This window comes from Etheostoma cragini, chromosome 5 (genome assembly GCF_013103735.1).
Source record: "Etheostoma cragini isolate CJK2018 chromosome 5, CSU_Ecrag_1.0, whole genome shotgun sequence".
Taxonomy (NCBI): domain Eukaryota; kingdom Metazoa; phylum Chordata; class Actinopteri; order Perciformes; family Percidae; genus Etheostoma; species Etheostoma cragini.
Genome location: NC_048411.1, coordinates 9,257,281 through 9,274,488, shown reverse-complemented (window position 1 = coordinate 9,274,488; position 17,208 = coordinate 9,257,281). Strand labels below are relative to the sequence as shown.

General features: G+C 42.4%; 1 long non-coding RNA gene across 1 annotated transcript in view; it reads right to left on the bottom strand.

The window, feature by feature from the left end:
* Positions 1-6,019: 6,019 nt before the first annotated feature.
* The window catches only part of LOC117944759, a 12,968-nt gene continuing 1,779 nt past the window's right edge, over positions 6,020-17,208 (bottom strand). The window contains exon 2 of the long non-coding RNA XR_004656645.1: positions 6,020-7,087. This is a non-coding gene — a long non-coding RNA (uncharacterized LOC117944759). The remainder of the gene's footprint in view (positions 7,088-17,208) is intronic.

Genomic DNA, 17,208 nt, shown 5'->3' with positions numbered 1-17,208 from the left:
AGAAACATGACAATGTTTAAAGGCTCCATTGCCTTGTATCAAACGTTATGGCTCCGTAGGAGATGTTTTTGGAAAAATAGACTTATGTGTCATAACCAAGCGACTTACCGTATAGTTAACAAATCATTGTCTTGTCAGGAGAAGCACGCAGACTGTTTGGAGTCTCATCAGCTGTTTAGGTTTATTTACTAATGTTAACTAACATGTTTGTTAGCAATAATTAGCCTGTACCTATGTTATCTCCTAAGATGTACACGACCAACGCTCTCCGTCTCTACTCATTGGGAATGATTGAGAAGAGGTAGACTTACAACTTTCAGACACGTTGTCCACGTCACAACTACATTGTCAAGCTCAGTTGGAGGCTGCGCAGAAACTCCAGCAGCCATCACCGGAAAAGTGCTTCTATTTTGCTTCACCGGTCTCTGTCCAGAACAACTGTATCTGTTGGTCCACTTCTTTAAATGTCTATGTGCAAAACATGTCCATCAAGCTTAAGTTGTTCACTTTTAGGTTTGTAAAACTGCAACATATTAAACAGTAAATGGTCACAGTAAAAGACGAGCGTTTTTGGTTGTTATACGAAGCCTTTCCACTGCAGGCATAGTAACTCTTCAGTCTCCACGGCTGATTAAATGCAATGGTATTCACGTGTAGCAAGCCTTAAAAATAATTCCCGAAATGTCTATTGTGTCGGCAGCTCGGACACACTGCTGTCCGCGCTGACGTACCGTCACCTGTTGGGACACAGATAATGTCCCTACCTGTCTGGTTCTGGCTCTGACAGCGGAAACAGTGACAGAAAAGCACCTCACTTAAACACAGCATAATACCTCCTGAAAATATTATCTGTCTCGCAAATGTGTCAGTCTCTGCAGTCATCTCTGTCACACTCCAATGGAAGTCGAGTGCAGATTTGAATCGCGCATGTGTCACTTTGCGACAAGTAGCCTACAAGATGCTAACGAGAGACTTCTGTAATGTCAATGCAGTAAAATTGGACCTACAAAGGTCCAAAGGTAAAATTGGACCTACAAAGTGAGTTAACTGCTGGTACAAGTTAGCATCAAACACAACAATGGCTATCAGTTGAATGGTGTTTTGAGCTAACGTTAGTAATCAAACCATCATAGATAGCTAAAATGTTTTTTAATGATTCACATCTTCTAATATTGTTTGTAATGCCGAAAGATTATTATTTTATGGATTTTCTCAAATTTCAGTACGACATGTTATGCCGTAAACCATTTAAATCTGAGCATGCGCGATTTAAATCTGCACTTACCTCGGGGAGTGACAAGCTCAACCATTGAATACAGCAACAGTAAATAACACTCTGGGCTTTTCTTTTCCTGTGAAGAAATGTTTTGCGGTGTTGGTGAATTCTTAAAACAAAACCTCACTAAATGCTGCATTAAATGAATTGTACCTCGTGTTACTGAGATTTTAACAAGTATAATATTACTGAAATTTAAGTAGTACTGCGTTATATTACTGCGTTACAGCAAAAATAAATAGGTTACTGTAATTGCGCTACTTTTAACAACACTGCAAACAGCTGACAATCTGCAGGTGGAAGTGGTGGAGACAGGCTCGGACACACGCCGTGGGCCGCTGTGGACTTCTCTCAGTCCTGCAAGCGGTTTAAGGAAAGTGGCTGCATGTATCCAACAATGCACAACACATCAACAACGGTACAAGCCTACAGCTGTCCGCCGACACGGAGTGCGGAAAGTGTTTCAAAGCCTCCCGGGCGGGTGACCTGAGACTCCGTTTCCTGCTTGTCAGTCAACGGTTAATCATCCGTTAACAATTTCATTGGGCTTTCTTTTTGGAAGGCCGTCTGCCAAAAGTTGCCCCTTGCTAGATAATTAATTAGCCTGAGTTAAATGCTAGCCATCCGTAAACAGGAGGTGGCTAGTGTGTGCGCGCCAGTGTTAATCCGTTTGTGTGTTGGCCCCCACATTTGGCAACTGGTGGGTGTTAATTTCAGACCCTGCATAGTACTATGAAACAGTAGCCATTTAATTCACTTTGTAAATGTAAGAGATCTTGAATGAAGAAGTTTCAACGTCTCCACGATAGAGTTTTGTTTAGTTGGTTTTTCAACAGTACTATGAAACACAGAAAACAGAAGTGTTATTGCTTGGGGGATTTATTTATTTTACTAAGGTATGTTGTTAATAATTTGCATAGTTATATTGTCCTTTGCTGTTCCGCTTATACAGGTTTTTCAAACGTAATAAAATATATCTTCTGTTTTACTCAAATCCCCCCCCCCCCCAAAAAAAAAAACAAAAAAAAAAAACAAAAGGGAAAAAAAAATCAAGGTATAAAACTAAGGTATAGTTTTAGTTATTCATTACTCTTTAAAGGAAATAAGTTTTAAATGAATCCTAAGGTACATATTTTGGATAGCACCGTTATGTAACCCAGATAATATAACACAAATACACAGCTTGGGAAGTAAACAATGCCACTTTATTATCATAAAACATATTTTCCAACTGTATACCCCCCTTTTCATTGTTGTTGCTATGAATGTGTAAAGGGCCAAGTACCAACGACTAACAATTGAAATAATAATAATAATAAAAAACAGTATAGTCCCAGCAATTATCGCTTATATAATTACAAGTTGGCATATCTAAACAAAATCAACAATCACTAGTCATATGCCTTTAGACCTTAGCTAATGTAAGCAATTAATTGCGATTAAACAAAGAAACTGCAATATTGTAAAAAAAGACAAGACAATTATGTAATAATTACAGGCCTAGTATCAAGATTAATTATATAGAAAAAAATATTGAATTTGTAAAATATTGGTATCCGTATCATCAGTTTCAAGAATCCAGTATCAGTCAACATATAGTTGAATAAGAAATTCATCACACACTCTGAATTCTAGTCAAAGATACAGTATGTAATTGCTGTTTGTTAATATGGTAGACTTTTCAAGTCAGTATGCACAGCTGGATTGTCACTTAAACGTAATAACAACAATAAGACAGGTTGTTTTCTGTTGCTCATTACTCTAGATTTCGTGTAGGGACACTATGCACGTGATGTCACGCTCTACTCTCGAAAATTAGTAACGCCATTATAGACGGCGGAAGAGCTATGCTGTAGGCAGACGGCAAGCCAAGTGCGTATGTTTGTCTGTGTTCTCATATACACGATCGTCAGTAATCCTCACCAACACAAGCGTGTGTATGTATTGCCTTTCTGTTAAATGACTGATAAATAATAACTGTAGCTTCACCAGCTAACTGCTGTGCTAACAGCTGTTACTGCTAACATGTCAACCCGATGATGACCCACATAACTATCATTGGTTGTTCAATGACCCAGTTAGCTACAATTCCCAAAAAGAAAGCCGTTCCCTCGATCATTTAACTTAACACACATACAAAAATATTGGTTAAATTAAAGATGATATGGTGCAGAAACTAGCTCCGAAAAGGTAAGAAAAACAAGCTAAATGCAAGTCTGCGGAGCTCCTACATATAATCACAGATTATTATCATATAGAGCTCAACAGTCCTGCCCCTCCTCCGAAAGGCCTTGGGTTCCAGAAGTGAATTTCCCATTCATTTCTCCCATTGACATCTGGAAAAAATCTTCATAAAAAGCGATTTTGATCATGCCTTAGGCTAACCAGCTACCACATTATAAATATCAACATGTCATTTCATGTGAAAAAACAAACAGAAAATCTAAAAAAGTAAAAGGTACAAGACTGTGTACATATATTCATTATTGAACGAAGGATCCACTCATCCCATAAACCACCGCGCATCACTGAATGAAGGAAGCTAACGTTTGTTTAGCTAACTGCTAATTTGGCTAACCGCTAGCTGAGACAGCATGTGATAACTTTAAAAGACCCTCAAAATAAAACCTGAAAATAACTGTTAAATATATATAACACTTGTTTTGTCAGCTCTAGCCTGCTTTCCCAGTGTTTAGTTTGAGTTAAAAATTGTTTAGACTGAATCAAGTTGTCCTCTAGCGGTTAGCTGTTAGCTTAACTAACGTTAGCTTGCTGGTGGAGGCTAACGCCAGAAGCATGGGAACAGATGGTGTCGTAAATCCTCGTAAAACAAGATTCTCCTCTTGCGCATGCTCACGGGTACCGGCAGCTCCCCCTCCTCACCAACATGACTTCCACCAATCAGAGGCATCACTTTATGGCTTATACCCCAGTTGTCAATGGAGAAATTGCATTTTATTTGTACTTCCAGAACCCGCTGTGGGTAGGACTGTTGACCTCTATACACTCCGTGATTTACTACATGCATTAACGTGTGATAGGTAATTAACTAGAGCTAGGATGCATTCAGACATCCATTAGAAAACGGTATGTGGGTAGCCACAACCGACCATGTCTGCTAAAACATAGGCTACTTGTTATATTCATCTTTTCTTAAGTAAAGAATATGTGATATTACAAAATAAACCCTACATTGATGTCTTATCTTTGCCATTATGAGGTACCTTCCCCCTGCCCTTAGCGTAGCATTGCGTACCTGTAACCCAGCCAGCTACAAAGAACTGGTAAAGCATCCGAACTTGTGAGATCAGCACCAATGCATGGAGATACCCCGTCTAACACATAGTTGTACAGATTCTGTGGCCTGAAGTCAGGCAGACTGAAAACCGAGGAAGTGAGAAGGTAATCCAATCCCTCTATCTCCAACTTCTCCAAATATTGCTCTTTCTGAGCACCTACTAGATGCCCCACCTCGACCAATAACAGCACAACAACTTATTATTCAATAGAAGAAGCCCTAAAGAAGAAGTTTTTATTTTTATAGTTTATTTAGAGTTATTTATTTTACACTGATTGAAACTAATGCAACTTTCTGCTCGTCTACACTGTTGTGCTTCCGGTGATTCTACCTTCTGTCATGGCGTGGTCGTGGTCATGTATTTGCAAAGGGTCTTAGTAGTGTACTAAAAACGAGGTTGACATTGTGATACCTAAAACTCTAAATTAGCTTTGAAAACTGGTCAGTTGTAATGAAAGGAACATTTGATTTACCCAAATAGTATTCACTTACAACTAGTGGTTTCCTGTAAGAGAGTTTAAGTTTTATTTACCCAAATTTTGGGTTGTCAGTGACATTTCTGCCTCTACACTAATGCCTTGGAGGTAAATCTCTCTTGTTTGTTTTGCTAACCGCATCGAAAATGCCAGTTAAATAATCAGCAACAACATTTCTCCCGGATATAAGTGTCCTTGTTAGTCTGGATAGTCTACAGACCTCACTGAACGATGTCCTTTGGAACTACTTTTTACTGAAGAAATGGTCCCTATGAACTGTTTTATTAGTGAGACAGAATTCCTTTAAGGAGATGTTGCTATTGAGTTTTTTAAATATCCACATTTTTCAATGGTGCGAGCACCACACATGAAAAGCCATTCCCTTTTATTATATTGGAACTCAAATCCTGGACAAATTAAACCAAAACTAACCACATTTCTTGATAGCACTGTTGCCAAGCAAGAAACTATATTTTTATCTCATTTGGATGAACTTACCCGTTACAAACCACGGCAACACTGCAAATTGGTGGTACATATAACTAATGAATCTGGACCCTATGCCAATATATCCTGTATGGTGACACCAGTACATTGCACACAATATGCTTGTATTTACCACCTTAGGACAGTATCCATGGAAAACTTTACCTTAGTTTGTTACATTACCATGTTGTATCAAGACTTGGGGTACACATGCATTGCCCGCGTTGAACCTAACGGCCAAATGGATATTGAAGTGTTTGAACCGCAGTCTGCATTCATTGATCAGTGAGTTATTCTCAAGTAAACCCACCGACAGCAATGAATGTTTATTGCAGCCTTAAGAGTGAACGCCTCCTCAGCGTCACAGCTGATGTGGTGTCTGCTGAAAGGAGTCGGGGCGATTCCGGCCAACTGAAGATCACAGGCATGTCCGCCCGCAGATTGTGGTTCTGCTTTTTGCTCTGCATGAGAGCAGAACTGAAATATTTTACATCGTATGGTTTCCAGAGATTTATGTGCACGTGGTTTCCCCCAGAAAAGTTTTTCTTTTTTTCACGAGGCTCCAGCTCGGACCAGTCACAGACTGATGGCAGAATTAATGTAGAGCCTGTGATAAAAGCCAACTGGAGATTTGAAAATACTATGTCAGTTTCCAACCAACCCGCCCCACTGTAACTGTAGTTTAAAAACGTCTTAAAAATTCATTCAAAAAGAAATCCTAGTGGCGTAGGCCCGGTGTGGGGCAACTTAGGCCCAGTGGGTCACCGGGCTTGGGGGAACCCTGGTTCATGTGTGTTGTGGCGTCCCTCAGGGTACAGTCAACGGTCAATGGTTTTGTTTAGAGATTAAACTCACCGACAGCGTTGAATGTTCACCGTGGGCACCCTTGGTTTGATTGGTGGCAGCTATTTTGATGGCATAGAAAATCAACGTATAATTAACCAAAATCAAGCTACCCAGTTTATTTTTTTATCTCTTTGTTGTTGTAGTTGGACTCAAACAAGTCGAAAATCCCAGAAATGCTTGCATGTCACTCGCCTGTGATTCCCATCCAAACCACATACATTTTAAATGTCTGCAATTCAAATCTAAACATGTATTTTGTGTATTTCTGCAAAGCGTGCTGTGATGTCAGACCTGTCAAGTGTATATTTCCTTCTCAGGTTTGAACAAATGGTTATTACAATGGAAAAATGCTAACTTTGTAATGCTAACTGTCACCCAGAAAGACGAGCTAGATATAGCTGCGTGCCGTGAGTATCACAATTCTCTGTGTGTGTGTGTGTGTGTTTGTGTGCTTCCGTGTTTTTCTTGGCCCTTGCGGAGCAACACCATGCCAAGGTGTGTTCCCATCCATGTAGACGTGGAGATCCAAAAAACGTTTGAAGAGAAGCCAGCAGGAGTTTGGAGAGGCTGTGATGCAAATGTTTCCTTAAATAGCCCTGCAGACGCGGCAAACGCCATCATCGTTGTCATCATCCTCACCTTCTGCAAAACTACAAACAGAGCTCTCATCTGTCTCCGCCGAGCCTGTTCCTTTTTACCTTCAGCCTGCAGCAAGAAGAAGAACAAAAAAAAAGGGGGGGATGTTAAATGGCATGAATAAAGGGGAAAGAAGACGAGGTGAGTCGAGCTCAAGGAGGGAGGCGAATTGGCGATTAGAGAGCGCTGCTGTGCCCCACAGTTTGTAACTAGTGCACTGCAGTGTTGAGCTAGTTAGAGATTAGTGTTCTTTCACCCTGCGCTGAACCTCAGCTACTGCTCTGGGAGTGCGCCTTCCTGTGTTCGCCTCTTTGAGGTTGGAAAATCATGCAGTCATGTTTTATTAATGCTCCCTCTCTGTGTCGGTCTTTCCTTTTCTGTCTGTCTCTCCCCCTTTTTTGCCTGCTTCCCTCAACACAAGAAAAGATTTGGAACACTGTATTTTGTTTGTTGTGCATCCTCTTTTCACTTAACATGTTGGAGTTTTATGCATGTTTTTTTCTTTTCTTTTGAGGACATACTGAAACCTGTTAGGGAGGTAGTAAATATATGATGCAACTCATTGTAGAGGTATTTGTTGCAGTTCTGCAGGATGTGTGTTATGGAAAATGAAAGAATTGGATCCAGAGATTTTTCTGTGTTCTCTAACCTCTCAGAAAAGAGCCACTCGCTCCTGCTTTCTTCAATAATGAATGATCACTTTGGTAATGGAGAGGCAAAATTCACTTTCTCCTGCTCTGACACAGTTCACTGACCTTGCAGAAGACGTCATTATTGCCACAATAATCGTTGTCACCTTCAATCAAAAATAATCAATATACTGTTAGACAAAGGCTTCTGAACAAATGGATAAATAATTTGCAATAGCTCTTTTGTGACGTTGATATTCCTATTTTAATGCAGTCATCCCCCCCCCCCCCCCCCCCCCCCCCCCCCCCCCCCCTCTGTGTTTCCACTCACAGACAAGGTGGAAATTAATGGGTTTTTTTTTCAGTTCCTCTGGCTCAGGCTTCAATGGCTTCCCTCTTTGGCGTTTGTACTGCTTGGCTGCATGCCCCACACACACACAGAGACTTTTTCATTCTCAAATATCTCTTCCCCCACTTATTTTTTATTTTTTTTCATCTGACTTGACTTCCCCCTCTCCCGGCACTTGGGAGAACTTATGGGAAATGTATGTTAACTTGCTGCACGCACAATGACTTATTCATCCGTTTGAGGCGTGGCCGTACACTTGCATCACGGTTCTGGATAATCCGCTGCTGCTGTGGTCTCCCAGAAGCTTTTGCATAACTGACAAACTTGCAAAAGTATTGCTTGTATAAATAGCTGGGTGAGAATGAGACAGGGCCAGAGTGAAGAGTGCAACAGTGTGACTGAACCGGTGTGAACCCTGCGTTGTCAGCACATTCCAGGGGTTGGACAATGAGAAGCACACAGTGTACTCGCTGTCGCGTTGCCTGCATAGCTGGCTGTTCTGCAGCCAGGACTCTATGCTTCCTGAAACATGGCCAACCCAACACACATGCACAAAGTTCACTAAGATGAGCTCCGACTGATAAAGTCAGTGTAGCATACATGTCAGTTTTAGGGTCATGTGCTAATGTTCAACCTGTTTTTTTTTTTTTTTTTTTTTTTTTTTTTGTGAAAACGTGAACTTGCAGTTAGGGATAAGTTTAGACGTGGCTGAAAAGTAGATCATTACATGCTTAGTTATCCATGTAATCCTGGTTCTGTGATTTTTCTTTGGTTAGGAGCATAAACGCTGATTACAAGATGAAATTGTGGGAATCTATTTTCAGCCTAGAACCCTCAAAATTTACTTTGTGCACCAGGAAGAAGAACTGGTTGTTGTGCATGCTGTTTCTCTCTACAACAAGTTGAACCATTCTAGCATCAACTCTAACAAGTCTGAGAGAACTTAACCAGGAAATGAAAATGTTGAGATAGGAAACAGTTCCGGGGAGTCTCTGGATTTAAAGATGAATGCATTCCAGATCCTTACCAAAATCACACTATAATATTTTACCTGCAATATTAATCAATGCAAATGAGAATGATAATGAAAAAATGATAATTTCATCCGCATTCCAATGGAATCTGTCAAAATGTCCTCATATCATGCAGCCCTAATTTTTATTTACTATCAATTAAGGGACATTCTATTTTTTATTTTTTTATTTTCATCTACATCTACTGTAACTTGTACACCTAAGATGCAACCCTGCAAATTAAACATAGTGGAATTGAAACCCCCAGCACATCACATGACGCCCTTCTACATCCATGGGGAAAAGGCCCAATGCTTTGCGAAGACCTTCCTTCCCAGCACCGCAGAGGAGGGTCTGGCGAGTCCACTCAGCTTTTCCGGGATGGGAGAAAAACATGTTGGGGTTTTTGGAATTTCTTTTAACCAATCACAATTGTCTTTGGCGGTGCTAAGCTCCAGGCAGAGCCGTGGTGCCTCCGGAAAAATAGCCTCTGGAAGGAACTTGTTTTGGTAGAACATGTGCTTGTTCAGCTCAGATTGAACAGATAGTCTAGCTAGCTGTCTGGATTGACCCTGCAGATATCTGATAAAAGGTTAACCAAAGTCCTCATAAATCCACCACAGTATAAAATTACAACAATAAGAAGGTCATTTAGCGGCACCTATACAATCCTGAAAGTAGAACGCCGTGTATGTAGACTAGGATTTTATTAATGGATTTCAGATCACTCAATCAAAAATCGATTTTAGAGGATTTTGAAGAATCACTTATTTAAGCAGCCCTAGTTACAGTATAAACCCCCCTAGTTCCTGTCATGAACAAACCATTTCAATGGAACTTTCTCTTCCAACTTTCACTTTTCATTACACTTTGTGGTCACTTCACAGAATCTCACAAGCTATGAAAAGGTAGGCACAGAGAAATGATACAAGCATCCATTCCCGCCGTTTGAAAACATGCTTAATACCTGTCTGACAGAATAAATGTTGTGTTCCCACAGTTAACCAGACACTCCCAGCATAACTCGGATGCCTGTTCAAAAATACTCAGCTGGGAGGCTGCTTACATCTCATCTCTCATCCTTCCCAATCCATCATGCCTCTTGATTAGTATCATACAATCTACTGGCATTGCGAGACATCTTCTAATGGAAGTGCAAGTGAGGAGATTATATCGCTAAATATCCCCCGGGCTGTGAGTGATCCTCTTTGCGGACAAACTCAATCAAATTCAACCAAAATGCCCTAATTGCTGTGTCAGTCACAAAATAATCACCTATTTTGATATCCGCTTGAATGCAGAATTTTCATAATGGGAGTTAGCGTTGCGAAGGGCTTCCTGCAGTATCATATTTAGCTGTCACACTGCTGCGTTTGCTGTCACACATTTGTGAAGGGGAATGGACTGTGATATATAACAGTGCTGATATGACACGAGGAAGTCAATGATAAAAAAATGAATAAATCAAGGTTAGATAAATAGAAGGGATCAATTATGGCCTAGCAGTAGCATTAGTAATAAAATAGAATAGCCCTGTATGATGATTCTAATGAGACACTTGTGTGTGTAATGTGGTATGAATGGGTTGTATAATGTCATGATCAAAGCGCCCATATTCTGAATACTGAATACCCCTCTCTAGAAGGGAGAACAGGGACATGGTAGTAGTTCTTTTGGATCAATCAAAATAAAATATAATCAATATAGTGTTAGACAATGGCTTCTGAAGAAATGGATAATTAATTTGCAATAGCTCTTTTGTGATGTTGATATTCACATTTTTTAGCTAGGTAAGATCCCATCAGCTAGATAACTAGTTAGAGATTATGGTGAACTAGTGTGTGTTGTAGCAGTGTTTTGCCATTGAGAACGAGCTAGCATGCTACGGTTAGCCACCTCGTCTCAGCTAGTGACGTAGAAAGCCGTGCAGATTTTGAACAGCTCACCCGGAGACTGAAGCAGAGGACATTCATAAACCTGTATCTCACTCAAAACAGCATGCATAGTTTTTTTACCAAGTTTGTTTGCATATAGAAGCACCAGAGACATATAATAACACTCCAAGTCCCAGAAAAAGTTTTTTACCCCTCATAATATGGACACTTTAAAATTAGTCTTAGCACAGATGATGATTACTGTTATAATTTAAGTCCCATTATTCCAATTCTACTGCAGGTTGTTTTTGGCATGATTTTGTATTTATCCGACAGTGAAAGCAAGACAAAAGGGAGAGGACAAAGGTTGCTGAACTCTAACCGGGGTTCCAGTGGTTACTGTATGGGTCTCAATGAGCTAGAATCCATCTTATCTTTTAAGATACAAGCTATTGGCACACATCAACATTGAGTGAACCCTGCTTGGTGGTGGGGAAAAAAAAAGCAACACAATACTGAAAAGGACCTTTCAGTCAAGCATAGTTTGACAAGGCATCGTGCTTTTCTCTGGATCTTGGTGTGTGTTAAACCAACCAATGGACCATTGAGGTCCAGGTCATACTGACTGAACCTGAGTACAGGCAGCACTGTCCAGTGTAGGGACTCCTTCAGGAGAAGTGCCAAGCCTTTCCAGTAAAAAAAAAAAAAAACTTGCCTCCACGTGCCATGGAACAACCTGCCAAGGCTCCAGGGAATTTATTTGCAACCCAAACCAAACTGTGGCCAGCTCGTGTCTCTGATGCCAGCCACTTTCTCAGCATTAACCTGTGACTATATCTTGATGGTGAAATCCTGTTTTTCTTAATGTAAGCTCTGTTTTATGTATTGCACTGTTACTGAAATGTGCTGTACAAATAAAGCTGCCTCGCCTTGCCTGACTGCTTATGACTTACCCCCCCCCCCAACCCTCCATCATCTCCTCAGTTCCTCCTTGCAACAACTAGTTTTCTCAGTTTTTCCAGCACTGATTGACATGCCTGTCTGCTTTTTCTCTCTGTGCTGTGCACCATTGAACCCAACGTTGATGCACTTGATCACGTCATGTCAGTCTTGCTCTAGTTGACTTATCCACTCCGCAGCTTGCCTGAGAAAACGGCACTGTATGTGACACACTCCTCTCTTCTCCAAAGCTTTGTCGGCTCATTTCAGTCATGAGCGCGGAGGCTAATGAATATGCATCCCGGGCTCTTTTTCGCAGCAGTTTGAGGATCTCTAACAAAGCGGGATGAGAGAGTTCTTTGTTGTTGTCTGCTGGATTTAACCGTGACATTTCTCTGGAGCCGGCTGCCACTTTATTTATTCAAAAAAAAAACATTTTTAATCTCCAACAGACTTTATCCCCAGGTCAGACTCGCGGCCCCCCTTTCATCGCTGGCATTGTCAAAGCTCACACCCAAAATCCTCGCTCGACCTATCATTTTTCGTTATTCGGGGAATTTATAGTCTGTTTGAATACTCTGCGCATCAATGACGTCAATAAAGCCCCGGCAGAAATATGTTGCCAAACACAGACTAATGTATTCTCATAGAAACCCAAACAAAAAGGTTATACAACGCTCATTTATGTCACATAATCCATGTTTTTAATCTGTCGAGTCAACGCAGTGCAGTGGTGGGTTCGTCGGCGAACACAGTGTTTGATCAGCGTTTTCCTCGTCTGCCCGACACTTAAACTTGCTGCACCCCGCACTGCAGCAATACACAGCAGGGAACCGGGCCATCGCCATGATCGTCGTCCTCTTAACACACCCTCCATCTCATGCTTCCTCCCCATCCACAGAGCGGGGAAGCCTCACACTGAGAGATTTAGAAATAGCACAGAGCAGTGATAATCACAGGCGCCAATACTGATTTCACATTTCCGTTATCAGTGGGAGCCAGCAGGGTGAGCCAGCACGGGAATGACCTGGATACTGATCAACCTTTTTATTCTGCCTCGGCAACCTCATGGCCAGACCGTCTCGATCTCTTATCTTGCTGGTGTGTTTACCTAAAATGACTGAGCGGAGGGGGAAGGAATATGTGTAGGACATTTGATTCAGAAGAGGCAAAACAACTCGTTTTCGTTGTTGCAATAGAGGCGCACCCTGCGAAATAATCATTCAATGGCCACCAATGCAGCAGCATTCCCACAAAAGACAACAGGATATGCCAAATCCTATACCTTGAATTGCTTCATTTGTCTGGTGCGATTAACTAAATTACCTTCCTTTTCCACACTGACAGTTAAAATCAGCGCCCCTAATACTGGCCGTTACCCTTTCTCTGTGTTTTGTCCGTGATGCCATTTTATTCCCATATAGCCCCACTTTTCCTTTGTGTGACAACCGTTCCAGTGATCCGCGCCCCGTCCCAGTACTGTGTCCTTAATGCGCTGTGCAGTGCTTTGTGCTCCGTTGACCTAATCAGGTCTGCTTAAGCCAAAGTTAAGCTCATCTTTTTGTCCTACTGTATGCATGAAAGACAGGCGATGGTTCACTCAACTGGATAAAACACATGGGGCTCATGTATGATTTTTTTTTTTTTTTTTACGGATGCGTAAATGCGCGACTGTCGCAAGTGGTAGGTGAACACTGCGGTATGTATGGAAGTCGGGAGTGTGCAAGTCAAACACTGCAGCGGTTCGAATTGGTTGATCCTCTGCATAGCGGTCTGACGCCAGTGCAGCAGAAGTTGTTGAGGCCAGTGCTTTAGAGAGTTGCTCAAGAGACTAAATCCCTCCTCCCCGACACCTTCCTCCTCTCCTCCAGCAGAAGGAAAATCTCTGCTGAATTCATGTCTCCTTTCAAATTTCTAAGAGGCGTTAAACCTTTCTGGATTAAAGAAGGTAATCTGACAGGCAGAAGATTGTATTAGCCGGAGTGTTGGCAGAGCTTTTAATTTCTCCTCTTTTCATTTCCCCCCTCTCAGCCTGCCTCTCCTGCTGACCTGCTAGATGGTATTATTGTGTTTTTCTTTTGAATTACAGCAAAAAAAAAACATCCACATCTTCCCTACTATTCACTCTCCTCTCACATGCTCTCTATCCCACTCTTTTTCATATCTCTCCTCATCCGCGCTCTCCTACCCCTCTCTCTCCGTCTCTTCCAGCAGTGACAGCATACTTGTATGAACCCATGATTTATCATTTGCTAATCCGTGATGATTATGAAGCTTTTCCACACGGCCCTTATCTGTTGCTGAGCCCGCTTTTCGCTCCATAGCTGCCAATTATCTTTCAGGCGGCCTGCAAAACAGCCCCGTCTCTGTCAGCCAGCTGCAGAACTGCCACTGAGGCTTCTTAAGCCGCCTACACGTGATCCGCGGTAAAAAAAATGTGAGGCAGGGCAGAGAGGCAAACCGCACCGCAGGTATATAAGTCAGCAGTGCTTCTGGAATTGGTTGCACCCTGGAAAGGTCTGCGGCAACAAAGCCAAAGTTGACATAAGAAAACAATATGACGACCAGCACCAGATCATGTGTGGGCGGCTTTGTGCTTTGTATACTTAAGAATGCATCCACGGACGCACCAAGTGCTTGTTGTAGAGACAAGACTGAGAGCTCAAACTCAATTCATTGCGTTCTGTATATTCTAAACTTTCACCAAAAGCTTAAACTCTCACTTAGTTTATCTCCCACTCATCGCCTCCAGAGGGCAGGACATGTGTGAGTGAGATGAGTGATAGTTTAAGAGTGGACGGTTGGAAACCACAGCTGAAATGCAACCTGTCCATCAGTGATGCTTATACTGCTCAACAAACCGGAGACAGTCCCGGCATTACTTCACTCACAGAGAGCCCACAAGGATAAATAACCAGCTGTTTAAAAAAAATATGTCCGATTGACAAATTCTTCTTAATTTATTTTTTAAAGCCGTTGACCTGAATATTTGTCCTCGACAGCTCTTAATGCGCAGAGCTGATATTATTTTAGATGCATGCTGCTTTTGGCTAAAAATAAAACTCAGAGGACGTGCTGTCACAAGCTTTTACTCATATGATTTTACATCCGGAAGCTTAGATATTAATATGTTAGAATCAAGGTCAGCATTCTGCTATCGTGCCAAATGCGCCACCCACACAGTTAGGACCCTGGAGCCGTGGTGGTGATGCCTCAATGTGACTCATCCAACGCTTCCTGTGAAGCCAGGTGGTGGGACGGCCAGGGTTGGAGGATGACAGCATGGGGGTTACGGTGTGCAGGACCTCGCCCGCGGGGAGGGTATGCAAATCACGACTTCCTCAGCTGATGTGGCGTCCAATCGTCAGTGTAATGGGAAGTGACGTGCACATCAGAGCAATGTGGGTCAGAACGCCAGACGACCAGCCTGCGGCCTGTATCTGCTCCGCCTGTCTAATCTGCTGAAGCCCGACCAGACGAGACACTTTAATCGACCCTGATATTCACTGAACACACATTACCATCTCTCCTCACGCTCAGGAACGCAAACATACACTCGAAGGCACGAAGGGAGTTACATATCAGGGATATATATAAGACATTTAAATGTAGTGCGTGAAAATGGAAAGAACCCAGATCTTTTGTAAGATGTTGAATAATCATTTGATTTTTGTGTGTGTGTGTACTTTTTTTTAATATATATAATTTTTAATTAACAGCTTAATACTAACTCTGTAGTACTATTATCATTGTTGTATGTATGTCCTGGTTAAGGTTACAGAGAATGAATGCCAAAGAACTTTCTGTTATCTAGTTTGACAGTCTTGAACTTAAATAAAGTAGAGTCAATTTTTTTTCTTCTTTTTTTTTCAGGGCTAAATTACGTGGTATCGGATTGGGGCAAAAACTCGCATACTCACTGATACCAGCATTCCGATACTGGTATCGGAAGAACTGTAACGGCTAGTCTAGTTAGAGTATTTTCCACGCCTTCGCGGTTTTTGAAATATTTATGCAGACGGCTGAATATAAATGTCGATGTCTGTTGTTGCCTTGCAGTGTGGTATTTAAATTGAGCTGTGATCCTCCAGCAGGTGAAAATGGGTTGGATGGATGCATGGCCTAATAGGATTCCCATGACATGGTCAGGGGCTGGCGTCTGGAGACAGGAAGAGGACGGGAAGGGAAAGGCTGGGGAGGGGGCAGTAGCAGCAGCAGTGGTGTTGGTGGAGAGAAAAAAAACGCTAACTTTTTGCGAGTGTTTGCTTTGCACCTGTGTCTAGGCGTAGGCGGAGGGTTGTGACACATGGGGCGACCTTGAAGTCTTTGGATATTTTTTGCTCAAACATATATATATATATATTTTTTTTTTTGCCGGGGGAAGAGGCCCAGAGGAGTTCAGCCTGTGCGGATCTGCCTCTGCTTCATCAAAGGCGGTAATTTCCTGTTCATTTCAGGCCACCATCCCCCAACCCAGAGCTCTTGTCTGCTAATCCCACCCCTGCAAACTGCCCCCACACCGCCAACCCCCACTCTGGGCCCCCTGCTGGTCTCCTGCCCGCCTGTGCTTCGGCTTGCTTGCACTCCAGGGCTGAGGGACTGGGAGGCTATGCGCTTTGTGTCAGCAGGCTCGCGGCTGAGCGCTAACAAATCCTCATTGTCCCGCTCGGGAGTGGTGACAGAGGAGGGGAGGGCGGGGGGCACGGCGCAGCATCATCGCTGTCTGGTTTCTATTCAAATCCAGGTACACACACACACACACACAGGCCTGGGAGGGAGCACAGGGTGCAGAGGGGGTAACAAAGCTCCAAACCATGGGATCAAAGTCCATGCAGACCTCAGCTCAGACCGGGCCGAGGTGCGGGGTCACAGGAGCCGCTTACACAACCGCTGTCTTCCATGAACTGATAATCAACAAGTGCCACTGGCCTGCACAAAAACCGGCGAGGTTTTCAAAATGCTGCATAGCAATTTTTTGGGATGGAATAAGAAAAAAAAATCAAAGCCATCAAGTTCACCTCCACAGAGTCCAAGTGTTATCATTGTGTCAACAAAGGACTTTGACTACCTTTAGTCCTTAAGTCTGTGCTCACACTCATTTTGTAAGAACAGCGTGTTATTTTTTTCTCATCTGGAGACACAGCATTTGTTTTTGAAGGCTGTAGGGAGGCTGGGGTGCATAGTTTTGAAGTGTTTTCAGTGACGGCGTCACTTAAAAAGGCTCGCTTGATTGGGGTTATGGAGTGTATGACTTCAGTTGGCAGCCATTGGCGGTGATGAGGGCTGAGATGTGTATCTGGGTAACAAGACTCTACATGTACAGGCATTTCAGAGATTGAGTTGTACTCTTCTTTTAGACAGAGGGCCTCAAAAGTACACACACACA